At 33.0% G+C, this 13,727-nt stretch overlaps 1 protein-coding gene across 1 annotated transcript in view; it reads left to right on the top strand.

The window, feature by feature from the left end:
- The first annotated feature begins 1,517 nt into the window (after positions 1 to 1,517).
- LOC124639671 (glucose dehydrogenase [FAD, quinone]) overlaps positions 1,518 to 13,727 on the top strand; it is a 55,383-nt gene continuing 43,173 nt past the window's right edge. Inside the window, exon 1 of the mRNA XM_047177114.1 lies at positions 1,518 to 1,649. The gene's annotated coding sequence lies outside the window, so the exon portion shown is untranslated. The remainder of the gene's footprint in view (positions 1,650 to 13,727) is intronic.

The following is a 13,727-nucleotide window of genomic DNA, read 5'->3' as shown; positions in this document are numbered from 1 at the left end:
TTGTATTTATTGCAAAAATTGTACCTACAGTTAAAGAAATGCATCCTTATATTAATTATTTATTTATTCCTTTATTTCAGGCAACTAGGATCCATAGAAATACAAATATTATCCTAGCTATACATTAGCCTGTTAGGGCTCAGCAAAATAACTTACGACTAGATAAGTGAGTATCTTCTTTTAACATATTTCTACCTTGTAACATAGTTGGCCTTTCATCTTATTTTTTTTTTCCTTTCAATTCGGTTGAGGCTTCTCAATTAATTATGAACTTGATCAACAAAGCGTTAATAATTAATGCGCCATGGCGAGAGAATTTACTCGACCATCTATCGAAAAAAATAATTGAGTGATGAATCCAATAACATTATATTATCATATGATAAAAACATTACCCTCCTTCTTTGGCAGTCGGGTAAAAATAATATTAAACAAGCCTAATTGCTCATGCATTGAAATTCTTTAATATAGAGGGATAGTGCAAAGCTGCTGATGAACCACTGAAAATGGAAGAAAATTTAGATCACTTCACCACAGGACCAAAAACTTCAAGAAAAGGACCAGCTTATCAGCAAACTTGTCTGAAATGAATGTATAAGTATCAATTGGTAAAATAATGATATTTTCAGCTTATACTATGAGTTAAATAACCAAAATGAAAAACTCTAACCTTCAACTACAATTTTCCGAAGGCGTGACAAAATTATTGTGTGCAACCGGCAGAAAACTTTTTTATACAAAGATGCGTTTTGGTATAAAAACTAAATTCTTCAAGTTGAAGGCTGTAGGGTTTTTAGGCTTTTCTCAACCTTCGCCTTGAGTCGTTTGATGGTCGGAACTTACTCTAGCGAGACTATTTTGATCTAATCAGTTTTTGCAACACTTGCTCTCTGCTAAGCCGTTAATAAGAGTAATTATGTAACGAAAGTTCATTGTGAAAATGTAGTTTTTGTTTCCATTGATATTTTAACTATCCGTTTGTATTGTATTCTTCTTATTATATTACAACTTCAAAGATTTAAGTCTAGTATATAATTCTTGTGCAGAAGTTTTGTATTTTGTTATCAATTTCAAAAAATCTAAATCAAAAAGCATTTATTCAAAGTAGGCTGAAAAATATTACAAAACAACCCCCGATCGCCCACCCTTCACTCTCACAAAGGGCCATCTATGTGTAAATAATGAGTGCCATCTTAATATTTAATTATCATTTTGATATACCTAATCTACATATATCTACCACTAGTCAGAGCCTATAACATGAAATCAATTTCCCCGAAAACAAAAGCCAATAGCTACAAAATCACTGAATCTTATTGCCTGCATAATCTGCACTTCACTACTTACTATACTACCTACAAAAAAAACAATGTACTTATTAATAGCCTCAGAAGTTTACCGCCAAATCGAATCGATATGCCCGTCCATTATTTATAGAACGACAACAATATCGGTACAGCTGACCGGCGCAAACGCATCTGACATTTCTCGTGTAGCCGCAGTACGCACGCGACTGCCGTCTGTAACGGACGCGCGAAATTTAATAGAGTGCACAGTGGATAATCGCGAACTTATTATTTTATTGTTTTTTTTTTTTTTTTGTAAATATATTTGTGCTTCTTTTGGAGTAAGCTGGGAAGTTTTTAAAGGTATGTTTTTCTGAGCTTTGCTGTACTGTAATATTGTGATTTATGTGATAATGCAAAAATGCATTTATTGTTTTGAATATTTTGTTTCTTTTCAAGTGCAAAATTAAGTTTCTAGGCACAATTGCAACAATTTTAGTTTTAATTTGCAAAATAACCTTTTGCTAAATATTTGAAGGTTTTAACTGAACCTTATTCGCAAAACTAACAGCTCGTCCTGTCACCGAGTGAAGCAAATGTTACAGTCTAGATTCAGTTAACCTGACATTTGAACTGTGATCTCTTTATAAAGGTCTTTCACACGATCCACATTCCTGAAGATCATTTTGATTTATGTCACGACAAGTGTACTTCTAGCAAAACTGCAATATTTTGGTCCTTCGTTCTTGTTATTAACCGCAATCATAATTATTTTTTGTCACATCGACTGTCATTTGTTTCATTTTTTAAGTTTATCAACAAAAGGCTCTATGACGACATTCTCAGGGATCGTGAAAATAACAGATGTGGACTTTTTATACCAGATGTAATATTTCTCTATTTGGTGGTTTGTACGGGAAGAAAAACTGTGTTGAGAAATATTGTTTTACTTCAAATGACCAATATTCTTAATCCTTCTTTTTATCTATTTAACCGTCCATTCTAAACAGCCCATGACATTTACTCCTAATGACATTAAATAGCCTCAGGTCTGAAATATTGAAATAAAAATAATTCGTTCCGTACCATTAGGAAGAGTACCGACAAAATATGACCTCGAAGAACATTGTGTGAACCTTTCGTTTTTCTATACACAAGTACTAAGGTCTGTTACAAGATGTAAGAGGTCAGAAGGACCACTTTCAATGTTCATTAAAAATTGTTTTCTTTTCATTAATTTTTCTCCGAGCAGTTGAAAATTGCTACAGTTAGTCATAATTTTGGACCCGCAAAAAAATTTAACCCTGAAGGAAAAAAGTTGACAAATGTCTTGGTACATGCACCATATTCCTTTGATCCATAATTCAAGGGGCATCCTGTATATAATATAGATTTCGCTATTTATGAAATAATAAGTAATAGACTACATAGAACTTCTTAATGTGCCGATCTTATATCTATAGATAATTGAGCAATTTAAACTTTAACAACTTCAAATGACAACTTATATTTGTACTGATTAAAATAATAGTTCCGTTCAATACGAATTGGTTTCTCAGAAACCTGGTACATTACAGAGCTATTCTGACTCATATTGATTTAACGTCCTAACAACTTAAGCAAAACTCAATTACCCATCCCTTAAAGAAAAATTGGTCCTTTTCAATCTTGTCCTTGAAACTTTTGCATCTAAATGCGAACTTCCGAATGCAATTACATATTGCATCAACACCGACACTATAGCGTGAAGAATGCTCCATTGATGGCTTCTCTTACGGCAACCGTCCTTCATAGACCCACCGTATCTACCGGCCACCGTATCTACCGTACCCACCGTATCTACGGTACGTATCTTCATCATCAGTTAAAGATACGGTAGATCCGTTCATTGTATATTTTGTTGTTGTTACTACCAGAAATCCGGTAAAGTGTATAGTTTGTTGCTTTGTTTGTTTAGTGTTTGAGGATTTCTGGGAGAATAAAGTAAGTGGTAATGAATTGTCATGGCCCTTCAAATAAGATTCCACCTTAGGGTCTTGGCTATAAAGACTTCATCAATTTTACACTAATTGATTATTTTGTAAATGTAAACAAATGTCCTAAAGATTTTTTATATGCTTACTTGAATGCACTAATCTTAGGAAATAGGGTAGGATAAAAAAAAATCTTTCAGTTTTGGATAACCCATTTATCGAAGGATGCTATACTTAGGCTTCTTTTTATACGGGATATAGCCCCGTAAGGGTGAAAGTGTTGGCAGAAGCTTGTTGATATTGGAGATCGTGGTCTCAAAAAATATCTAGAAATCAGTTTACGACTGCAACAATGTCCATCGCGCACAAAGTTAGCTGAGTCCATTGTTCTGTACAATATAACCATTAATGTGTATCGCGGCGAGTAAATCTGCGATAACCTCGGGTTAAGTAAGAGGCTCGGGTCAACTCGCTAAGGTTATTGATGAGAAAAATAATACTAGGCTGGAAGTTTATTAAATTGCCTATTTCAAAATTAGGTTTAATATTGACTGTTTCTCGTGGTTTGACGCGTCCAGGGAAAGTAAAGTTTACATTGGAGTTTAACGGTTTTTACTTATAAATATGGTGTTATTATTAAAACGTTGAGAAACGTATGACACGTGTTATCAAAAATAACACTGATCATTTTTCTATTACGAGTCTCCAACTAAAGAAAAACCTCACAACAGAAAAACTTTAGAAATAATCGTAGCTGATTAACGTTAATACATCCATTAATATTCCTGAAAAGTGTAACCCGTCTGCACCAGTGGTAATACCTAAATATTAAACCAGCCACCTATGTTGCCCTTAAACTTTCTCTAACAAACGAAAATCTAAAAAATCACAACCACTAATTTTCGTCAATAAAAACTAGTCGTACCGTGAATAATATTACAATGAACGCGAATAAAAACCAAATTAATCTTATCTGCCATCTTAATTCTCGTTCAATGATCTGTGCTTCAAACAGTTCGCGTTTATTTTGTTTTACAATGACTACTTTCTTTAAACATAGACGGATTTATTACTTCTTGTAATGTTGGTTTACAAGTTGTTTTATTTTTGTTTTCTTTGGTAATTACCTACTTGCACTTTACATGTCTCCTGTCGCGCATTCTCCTAAGATTACACGCACACTGCAAAGTTTTGGTCGACCGATAGTTTGTTTGGGCTTATAAATTACTATAAATATGAATGGTACATGAAAATATGAAATATATATGAAAAAAGGTAGTAGGTACGTATGTTAAAAAGATAAGGTATTTAGCTGTTATCAGAACCACATAAAACTTTAATTGGAATCAAGATTTTCCTAAAAATAATCTAACGTCTACCAAGGAAGTTCAATGACAGCCGGACCTAGTTAGACCTACCTAGTTTACCGTGCCCGAAACTCGGTATGTCAGACAGAGAGTGTATTAGAATTGGGATAAGTAGGATGATATCATATTATGCGTACGCTTGACACAGATCGTTCAAGACAATCCTTTTTAAACTAAAATAATACGTATGAAACAATCGAGTGATCGATTAAGCAATGACATACACATGATCGCGGCTCATTCACGTTGACCGCACGTTACTGAAACCGATCTAAATACGAGTATCTGACAGCTACAATACATTGCATGTAATCTTACACCACAGCACTTGTTGGAGAAAATTCAACTTTCTTTCTAAAGAGAAATGGTTGTAATTACTACAGCAGTGGTTCTCATATGAATGTAAGCAATATTTTGAGAAAGTATGAAATTCGGTTTTGTTTATCGTTTTGTTTAAGTTAAAACATCGAAAGTCTGCAATTAATTTTTGAATTATATAATTAGCATAGAGTTAATAGACTGTATGTAATTCCTTTGCTTGCTTTTAAAAATAGCAATTATAATTTACTGTTAATTTCTTCTACTAATGTTTTGTGAGTAGTTATGACTGACTAAGAATTTAATGGAACGTTCATCTATTAATTTACTGCTTGCTTACAAACTTCTTTAGATTTTATTTTGCAATAAAAGAAACATTCACACATAAACACCGTAGTCTTAGTAGCTTTTATTACCACTAAACCACCCATTGTTAATATTACTATTTCCACTATTAAGACGGGTATTAAGACATACGACTAATCTTTCAAAGTATTCTTTTTGTGCAACAAAATTTCATACGTATACAATTCTTCAAAGATATTAGTTACAATTTTAATCACCAGTTAGAGGCATCAAAAAACACGGTTACAAAGCCTATTTCCTAAATAACTTACAAACGGCACAATGATGACAAAACCTACGATTTTCCCACATAAAACAAACCTTACAAAACAGAAATATCTTCATCAATTAAAACACAATACTAAGGTCAGACCCCCGCGGTTGTTCGTAACCCTTTCGTGACGGTTGCGTGGCGTGGCGCGGTTGCGGCAACCACCGTGACCACGCGGGTTGATTTTGGTTTTATAGAGCAGTCGTTAATGATTTTACAATGGCGGTTACTCGAGCGTGCAATTGTTAGTATTTGATAGCTTTGAAATTGGTTTCGTTAGTTAAAGATGTTCTAGAAAAATATTTGATTGAATGTTTGTTGTTAATTTGTTGGAAAATGAACTTTGTCGGTGTATTTGAGCAAAAATCTATTTGCTGACATAATGCCAATGTTATAATATTCAATGCAATGAAAATATACATTTATAAATTTATTTTTTGTATACCTAATCGCATAATTGTCTACGTACCACATCTACATACTTCATTTACCTATTTATGTTACGTTTGTATGTCAAGCAAATATAGCGCGAAAAATACGCTGTACGCTGAAATTCAACCGTCTACTACATATATCAAGATTTTTATAGCATTTATGAAGTAAGCTTCCAGTAAATTATTAACTTAATAATTTTGCTCCACCATAAATAAACCACTTACAACATATTTTTGACCATACGACATTTAACATTATTAGTCAAAATTACACACTGGTCCTGCTTTCCTTGTGAAATACATGCATATAATAACAAAATCCCCTTAGGCGTCTGTTTATCGCTCACAGCTAACACTCGTAACATATGCCGTTGCAGTAATAACCAGTAGGACTAACTGGGCACTTATATGTTATAGCTTGGTATTTTGAAATAACATAGAGTATTAAATGCGAGTTATAACGAAATTTTTACTGAACACTAATGAGTCTTGAAGATAAATTTTATATTTTTTAAACGACTGAATTTCTAGTAGCCTGAATCACCATCTCTCTAGCCTTTTTCCAACTGTGGGTTACCAACCATTTCTACACTTCATTAACATCAGCCTTTTTATCGTCCCACTGCTGGGCACAGGCCTCCTTGCACACACTGAAGGATTGAGCGTTAATCACCACGCTTGCTCGATGCGGGTTGGTGTACTTCAGAGCATAATAATCAAACAATACCTACTGTTAGATATACCTACTCTATATATTAGTGCACAGCCATATTTTAACACAATGAAACCAGTTTTTGAGTCCTATAGTTCGGCCATTCAGAGAATGCGTTCCTGACACGTCGCGATTGAACTGACGACGTAATAACATTCATTGATTATTGATATAATAATGTTGTTTTAATGCTCCTCAATTGTTAAAACGGTAAACAACCAGCAAAAATATTTTTATCGTAACTGCAACGCCATTGCAAAGTTACGTCGTCAGTTCAATCGCGACGTGTCAGGAACGCATTCTCTGAATGGCCGAACTATAATAATGTACACTAATGACTTATTTTGAAGCTTACCATAGTTTAGAATCATAACAAGATGGTATCAACAATAGTGGCCTAAAATGTTGAACAAACATTCTCACAGCCGTGGGAAGTATTGTCTTAGAGTAATTAGAAGCTTTTTATTAAGTAACTAGAATTATATGCACGTTCACTAATTTGTGACGAAACTGCATTTTTGAGTGCACATTATTATACGTATCTACGTAGCTTCAGATTTTATATTAGGTTATTTGCTTGATTACCTAAAAGGTTTCGTAATATTGGCCGGATATGTAGTATGACTAATGTTCTGTGTCTGAGCATCCTTATCTGTAGTTTTTCTTTTCATTTTCCCTTGAACGTGTCGTCCAATTACCCAGATCGGTATTGAATTTTACTTTTATTGCTTTATTAATCTGATTTTATTCTAGCCATAGCTAAAACTATCTTCTATTACGAGCTCTTGAGAAAGTTTCTGAAGCAAGCTTCTAAGCTGTCTGATCATCTGGATAAATCATCTAAATCTTGTCAATTTCACACCTACAGGCCTAATCCGTCATTCTATTTCCACATAGTCTAGTCCATCTTACTTCACGACAAATCCATCAGTTCACAAAAAACTAGCGATCAGATTCACGCATCTGTAATATTTAGCGCGCATTACCAAACCTTTCCCCACGTGCGACGGCAATCTTCGTTGCGAAAATCGCGTTCACACGCGCGACAAAAAGTCGCCGGTGCGACATCGCGCACGCATGTGCGACAAAAACTAATCCGGTTAGGACTCTGTCCTTATTTCTCAAGAGCTAAGTGTTTAGACGGATAAGTTGGTCGTTGACTTCATTGATTTATCGTTACGTGGAAACTTTGTGTGGGTAACCGAAAGAAACTTGTGTGTGTCGGTTTGTGTCATTAGTGAAATAAAGGAAAATTGAAATTCACTGTGTTCTGCTCACAATAATGTCATAGTCAAAGTGTAGACTAAAGATTTCAGGATATATTATTAGAGAGACAGTAGTGTTAATCAAAAGCCTAAAATTCTGACACCTTTGTAAGAAATGCTAAGTGTCTTCATCAAGTAATGATGGAACATAGAAAGCAGTCAGTCCGAGTGAAATATTAAACAAAATTATTAAAGTTATGAATTGTATGACTGATATGATATGTATTGACTTGTATGAAAATATTAGATACATAGATAAATGCTACATTGACATTTAACACAACTATACTTTTGACTGCACTAACCTTCAATATCATAATACTAGGTAAGTAATTCCTTGATTGATTAATTGATACTATTTATAGAGACGTGATTTTTAATGTCAATCAAATAAAAGCAAACTTTAAATTATTGGTTTACATGAGATTTAACCTTGACCATGAACGGTATATTGTGATCAAAGATTCAAAGATCAATGTGTAATCATCAGTGTGCACTCATGGAAATAATTGACGATCGACAGTTAAGTAGCGTTAAGAAGTAAGTAACCTAACTAAACCTATATTTTTTAATAGGCATGATGACAGTAATCAAAAATCATTAAAATAATATATTTATTAAATTAAACTTGAAGCTTGGAATATAAAACGCGCATTGTTTTCTTTATTAATAATGTGATTAATATGTATTTTTATAAAATAAAATTACGAAATAAGGCAATCCGCCATGATATCTTGAACACCAATCAGAGCTCGTGACGTCATTTCTCAAAACAACTCGCGCGAAAGCGCGCAAAAGTCACATTTCGTTATAGTGAACTTCCACTGCGATCTTTGTTTTTAATTAATTAATTGTTTATAACACGAGTTATGGAGCCCGGATTTATCAAGGCAAACAGCGCTTACTTGCCTAGAATTGATATCATAATGCTGGGAAAGTTTTTGGCATCAAATAAAGATTTTTGTTCAGCTGAATTTAGAAATGTTAAAACTTCCATGTAAGTATACTAGTTTAATTAAAAAACAATGAGAGATGAAACCTAACCTCGAAGTAGTTATTTACTTTATAAACTATGCTAGAATCTAGAGAACTATGTAATAACTTACATCAAAGTGATCTTCACAAAAATAAAGTTGTACCCTGGGCAATATTGCTTTTGAATCTCGCCTTGCAAGTTTAAGCCACTTGTTTCGTATTTTTTTATTGTGAGGAACGTACACAAATAACTTATTAGGAGTTGTTTTGGATGTGTTCTTACACTGGGGGACCCCACAGCACCTATGCCCTTTCGAATTCATATTTAATAACACAAAAAACTTAATTATTGCACGAGCGTTGTTTACTTGCGTCTTGTAATTTCAGTCGTGACGTCACAAGTGACGACATGACACTGACAAGCGTTTTCGCGCCGGATTCAAAGTGGACAGAGAAAAATGCAATTATTTGATAAAAAAACTTCGCATTTTCTTAAAATTAATAATTTTTCATATAAAATAGACGTATACTTACATCATACAAAGGAATTTAAAAATTTGTCATCATGCCTATTGCTGTGATATTTTTAACTAAACTTACAATTGATTTATATGCTAGGGAGTTTGTTGGGCCACTTCTTCCCTGCAAAACACATAGGAAGTGGTAAAGGGCGGGCGTTTTGGGGGCTGTTTCTTGTAAATGACTTTAAAATAGTATTGTTTTGCAGCCAAGTTTGGCTTTGAGTTTGAGGTAATGGTTTAAAAACCCATGTGATATTTAAAAATAATCTATACTATAATAATATAGGGTTGTTTCCTAGTATTCAGTCAATTAAAAATTTGTATATGCACCGAATGTATACAAAACTAGAAACACGATAAGCTATATTATATTAATAATAACTGACCACATAATTTTTAAATAATTTATGAAATTTAAATTTATCGTCTATTACGTCATGCCCTTGAAAACGGCGAATCGAGTCCGATGTCGTCACTTTACATTGACAATGACAAGTATTTGACAGTGACAGTCTATGACAGGTATAAACTGAGAATTGATGTGATGTTTTCTTTAGTTTTTATTTGTATTTGAGCGAAAGAAAGTTAGAAAAGAATTATGGAGAAAGGATTTATGAAAGATGATAGTTTTTTTGTGGCTCAATTCTTTGCTAATAACCAAGATAACACAAATATAACCTCAATAACAAACACAAACTTTACGTTCCTTTGCACAGTTTTATTTTACCGCGTACACAACTCAAAACATTACAGGTATTTTCTTTTGTGCCCAATGTTTAAAAATAATGTAAATGTTTAAAATGTTTGTTTTTGTATCTATGTTATAAGAATACATTATTAGAATTTAAAAATCAATGACTTCTTTCTAATTAGTTTCTTCTCTTTAGATGTGCAAAGTGTAAAGGAACACATAGTATACTCTGACGTCACAGTCACGTGATCGAGCGTTTTCTGGGCAATGTTTTAAGAAAAATAGAAAAAAAATCGAATACATAAAAAGTAAAGAGATTTAAGACGCAAAATCATAGGAGGGGTGATCTTTAAATTATTTGGAAGCTATTTAAATAGATTTTCGAAAATTGGAAACAACCCTATTATAAAGCTGAAGAGTTTGTTTGTTTGAACGCGCTAATCTCAGGAACTACCGGTCCGATTTGAAAATTCTTTCGGCGTTAGATAGCCCATTTATCGAGGAAGGCTATAGGTTCCCACGGGATGCGGGTGAAACCGCTGGCAGAAACTAGTCTAAAATATGTGTGATTAAACATTTTAAAAAATCTAAATTAAATTATTTCTGACTTCGTTCCAAGATGATGAATATGTAGATTCAGATAGATATGTCTATTAAAATATTTTCACTTTCAGAGCATACAAACAGTCTGGCAAATAAGTCGTCAGCATAATGTAAAGGCGTGTTTACAATGAATGCTTTATTTATTTCCTGGAGGCGTTATTCACTAATTAGCTGTATTACGTTAATTACTTGAGTGTCGCATTGTTGGCGGCACATTCTAAATACAGCTGCGTTTGCGCATAAAGACTGCTTGCTCTGTTGCTTTCTATACAAAGTAGGTATTGTATGTGTGTTCTTTGAGATTTGACTGTGAAGTTATTAGTAAAATAATATATTTAATTTTATCACCTTTTTAGAGATGAATGATGACTCTATCTATAAAACTTAAAATAGTGTCTTCTAATCAAATAATACTAATGCTTCTTTTAGTTTATTTTATTATTTTGTTTATGTAGTTCTATTTTATTTATTTATTGTTACATCAAATCACATTTAAATTATAATTATCTGAAAAACAAGAATGCTATAAAAACAATAGAAATGACTTGTAAACTTTTTAATTCATACCGTTTTGAAATGCAAAGCCTTTTGGCGAAGTTCGATTATCCGTATCTAAAATACTAGACATGAAATACACCTATCCATCAGTCAGCAGACGTGATCCTAGTTTTCCTTGACATAACAGTTAGAGACGGTTACACGTTACAGTGCGTCTGCCATTTCAGACTCACGGTTAAATAAAAAGGTTGCAAGGTTGCAAGGTTAAATTACACTTGAAAGTATTTTAAACAGATAAACCATTTAATTTTGACCCTTTTTTAACCGACTTCTCAAAAGGAGGTTCTCGATTCGTCAGGATGTTTTTTTTTTTGTAACTCTATTCACCTCTTATTTAGAATTTTAACTTTTCAAAGCGTCAGAAATGTCTTAAAAATAAAAATAAGTAGATAACATTATTTTGAAAATGTAACATTTAAATATGACAGTTTTTTCAAAAGCCTCTGAAAGGTCAAAAAATAATCGTATAGAGCCAAAACTTCCTTTTAATATCTTTTATTTTTAGTGTGCACGACTATTAAAGTTCAATACTGCACTTATTGCATTCTATACATAAGGTTATACTTGTGTACGAGTACCAGCAGTTCTCGAGTATTGAGAGCAAAAACATACATTAGTTACAGGAAGTGAATTAAACTTTATGTCCTTCATCATAGACATTTGTGAGAGAAACGAATAATTTTTACTTTTAATAGAACATTTGAGTGGCAAACCTGGTGATTGCAATTGCAGTTTTAGCAGGATATCAAAAACTACAAGTTTGTGTTTTGAGTCGTACCTATTTCAAAATTGAAAGTTTAGTTACATTCTGACCTTTTTTACACAAAAAACTTAAAATACCTTACTCCCCTTATAAACATAAGACAAAAAAAAGAATAAGAATTGCTTGTTTACGCACTGTAAATATAAATTCTGAGAACCAATATCAATTTGTATTTACCCAAGTCCGGATCTAGGCAATACCTCAACCTGCCAAAATGATAACATCGATATCGACAGCTCTATAGGGCTGTCCCCCAACGGATGATAAATATCGTTACGATGGAGCAAACAATATAATCTTACTCGATCTTTAATTAAATCTATATTACTGACAACTTATGTAAAAGTAGAGTATAATCGGAAGGTGTCAATTGAGCATTTTCAATTCATTTTTTTTTTAATAAAAAAATACCACGTCTTTGATGGTTCTTCAAATGCCGACATTTAGAAATTACTTATTTGATAATCTGCGAAATACTTGCAAATATCTACTTACTTAAATGAGCATAGCATCAAGAACTTCAAGTTACGACGCCCAGAAAAGGGGAAATGAATTCTAAGTCGGTTGATTTTGGTTTTATAGAGCAGTCGTTAATGATTTTACAATGGCGGTTACTCGAGCGTGCAATTGTTAGTATTTGATAGCTTTGAAATTGGTTTCGTTAGTTAAAGATGTTCTAGAAAAATATTTGATTGAATGTTTGTTGTTAATTTGTTGGAAAATGAACTTTGTCGGTGTATTTGAGCAAAAATCTATTTGCTGACATAATGCCAATGTTATAATATTCAATGCAATGAAAATATACATTTATAAATTTATTTTTTGTATACCTAATCGCATAATTGTCTACGTACCACATCTACATACTTCATTTACCTATTTATGTTACGTTTGTATGTCAAGCAAATATAGCGCGAAAAATACGCTGTACGCTGAAATTCAACCGTCTACTACATATATCAAGATTTTTATAGCATTTATGAAGTAAGCTTCCAGTAAATTATTAACTTAATAATTTTGCTCCACCATAAAGCACTTACAACATATTTTTGACCATACGACATTTAACATTATTAGTCAAAATTACACACTGGTCCTGCTTTCCTTGTGAAATACATGCATATAATAACAAAAACCCCTTAGGCGTCTGTTTATCGCTCACAGCTAACACTCGTAACATATGCCGTTGCAGTAATAACCAGTAGGACTAACTGGGCATAGCTTGGTATTTTGAAATACATATGAGTATTAAAAGCGAGTTATAACGAAATTTTTACTGACCGCTAATGACATTTGAGGATATTTTTTATAATTTTCCAAGGACTTTAATCCTAGTAGCCTGAATTCATCATCATCTGTCTAGCGTTTTCCCAAGTGTGTTGGGGTCACCAACACCCAACTATGTTGGCCTTTTTTCAACTATATTGGGGACTATTTGTACACTTCATCGCCATCAGCCTTTTTTATCGTCCCACTGCTGGCACTGCTGCATAATAATCAAACAATACCTACTGTTAGATATACCTACTCTATATATTAGTGCACAGCCATATTTTAACACAATGAAAACAGTTTTTGAGTCCTAATAATGTACACTAATGACTTATTTTGAAGCTTACCATAGTTTAGAATCATAACAAGATGG

Source organism: Helicoverpa zea, chromosome 19 (genome assembly GCF_022581195.2).
Source record: "Helicoverpa zea isolate HzStark_Cry1AcR chromosome 19, ilHelZeax1.1, whole genome shotgun sequence".
Classification (NCBI taxonomy): Eukaryota; Metazoa; Arthropoda; class Insecta; order Lepidoptera; family Noctuidae; genus Helicoverpa; species Helicoverpa zea.
This window is presented reverse-complemented; position numbering and strand designations above follow the sequence as displayed.